At 38.4% G+C, this 2,526-nt stretch overlaps 1 long non-coding RNA gene across 2 annotated transcripts; it reads right to left on the bottom strand.

Annotated features, from left to right (window-relative positions):
- Positions 1 to 1,783, bottom strand: LOC108488733 (uncharacterized). Of its 2 annotated transcripts, none has more exons than XR_008272572.1 (4): positions 1,345 to 1,783; positions 867 to 1,275; positions 361 to 785; positions 1 to 273 (listed from the first exon to the last, which is right to left on the bottom strand). It is a non-coding gene; the product is annotated as an uncharacterized LOC108488733 (long non-coding RNA). The 2 variants fall into 2 exon arrangements; XR_008272571.1 differs by having other exon boundaries at positions 1,403 to 1,783.
- Between the last annotated feature and the right edge of the window lie 743 nt (positions 1,784 to 2,526).

The following is a 2,526-nucleotide window of genomic DNA, read 5'->3' as shown; positions in this document are numbered from 1 at the left end:
TTTCGTAATCTGGCGAAATTTAATATTGCGCTTTCGGCGAAGCAAGACTGATGTCTTTTTAACAAATTCAGGTTGCCTTATGAGTCGAGTTTTTAAAGCTCGATACTTCCCTAATGTGGATTTTTTGTGGGCAGACCAAAGGTCTCGCCCATCGTATACCTGGCGTAGCATCTGATGCTCTTAAGGTTTGTTGGAGAAGGGCCTTGGATAGAGGGTGGGCACTAGACACTCCATCTCTATTTGGAATGATTGTTGGCTTCCAAGGACTAGTACCTGTCGTATAGAAAACACACCTGTTAACACTTCAGTTACTTGGGTAAGCAACTTGATTCGACATGATTCGGCCGAATGGAATGTTACCTTAATAAGAGAGTTATTTTCCGACGATGAAGCTGCTCACATCATCTGTATTCCTTTATCTCGTTTTGCCAGAGATGACATGGTAGTTTGGAAAGGGGATTCGACGGGTGGCTATTTTGTACGTAGTGAGTATAAATTTCTTCGATTGCCTGTACCTCTCTCCCCATTACCATCTACCCTATGAGTCCCCGAGATCTATTTACAAGGTTGTGGAAGGCCCGTGTCCCTCCTAAAATTCACATTACCGCATGGTGGTTTCTCAAAAACTATGTGCCTACTCTATACAATCTCTACAACAAGCACATCTCAAATACCCAATTCTTTCCTAAGTGTATAACTGTACCAGAGACTACTACCCAAATTGTCCAGGATTGCCTCTTTGCCACTTCGGCATGGGACTGTTTGCTCATTTCCTGGCCAATGATCTACAATGATTCGGAGTTTGTAAGTTGGCTGGGTTTCCTGTGTAAAGTTGATTCAGATGGTGGAACTAAGTTAATACTTACAACAATTTGGGCTTTTTGGTTGGCGAGGAACCGTCAGTACCATGAGGACCTCTCCTACACGCCTCCGAAATTGGTCTCCTTCATTCGCTCGTATCTGAGCGGTCGGTCTGTTTTAGATGCGCATGTTGCGGACTCAGTGGGCTCGCGTACTGTGCGCTGGCAACCTGCGGGTGCGCCGCTGGTGAAGGCCAACTTTGATGCTGCATACAGTTGGCTCTTCTTGCTCGGGTGTGGTTGTACGCGATAGCTAAGGCCAGGTGCTCGGGGCTTGCACTGGCCTTCATCAACATGGTTCTTCAGCTTTTGCGATAGAGACATTGGCTTTTATTACGATCGTAGACTTTGCTCGTGATTTGGGTCTTTTTCCGGTTGTTTTCGAGGGGGATTCGCTGCATGTCGTTCGTAAACTCTGCAATCCAAACGAGGACAGATCGGAAATCAGGGCACTTATCAATGAGGGTAAACAGCGACTACTTACCAGTTTCGCAACGGTTGAGATCAGACACTGTTACAGAGAGCAAAACTCTATCGCTCACCAGCTTGCTTCTTTGGGGGTTTCGCTGGCCTTCGGATCGACTCTGGGTAGAGGAGGTACCGTTCTAGATGGAACACGCAGTTGCTGCAGAGACTGAGTGGGTCGACCCTCCTCTATAGGTTTCTCGGTTTGTACTTTGCCGAAGTAGATCCTTGCTATTTATTCATCCTACATCGCCCTTGACTTCTCCGTTGTCATTCTCAAATTTGTCACCTCTTGGACATTGGGGATTTTGGCTTCCATCAGCTATCTTTCTGGGTTGCTTTCTAGTTTTCTTTTTTCTATGGTAGTATTGGGTTGCGTCTAGGGGGTCTGTTGAACTTCTGTTGTTTTTGTTTTGGCTAATGGGGACTTGGCTCCTGTCTTTATTCATTAATAATTATCATACAATTATGATATTATAACGTGTATTTTTTATTGTATTTTTATTAATGATATGCATAAACCTTATACAATTACGTTGTTATAATGTACATTTTATATTAATTTGTTTCAAATTCTTACATTTAAGTTGTTAGATATATTTAAATTATTGTGAAATTGTTATGTTTAATTTGTTTGGATTATTATTTTCAAGGGCAAAGTTAGAAAATTCTTTGGGGTGAGATTAAGTTATATATTTTATTAGAGTTAAAATGTATTGACTTATATCTTTATAGTTTTCAAGAGAACTATATATTAACTTAAGATTTTATAAATTTTAGGGACTAAAGCTGTTGAAAAAATGGGTTTGGAAAACGTAGTAAAAAATAAAATTAAGGAAAAACTACAATTTTAATTTTTTTAAAACAAGATCTTGTGATATCTAAAATAATAAACACTTAATTAAAATTGTACATTTTCGATTTATTTAGGACGAGCTTCGACCAAGTAGTCTTCTCTACTATCTTCTAGAGTAATTTCTCAATTTCTCTAAATTTTTGGGTCAAGTTGTAAATAAAAAATATCTTTAAAAATTTTTTAAATAATCTATTTAGAAAATTTTCTCTCTATCACTTTCTCTTGAATTTAACTATGTATAAAATAATAACCCAATGCTCTCTTTATATAGGAAGAATTTAAAAGTTCAATTATAATTAAACTTAATCACTTTAATATCAAATTTAATCTAATATTAAAATAATC

Source organism: Gossypium arboreum, chromosome 10, assembly GCF_025698485.1.
Source record: "Gossypium arboreum isolate Shixiya-1 chromosome 10, ASM2569848v2, whole genome shotgun sequence".
In the NCBI taxonomy this organism is placed as follows: Eukaryota; Viridiplantae; Streptophyta; class Magnoliopsida; order Malvales; family Malvaceae; genus Gossypium; species Gossypium arboreum.
Note: the sequence above shows the minus strand (reverse complement) of the source record. Positions and strands in the feature narration are given on the sequence as shown.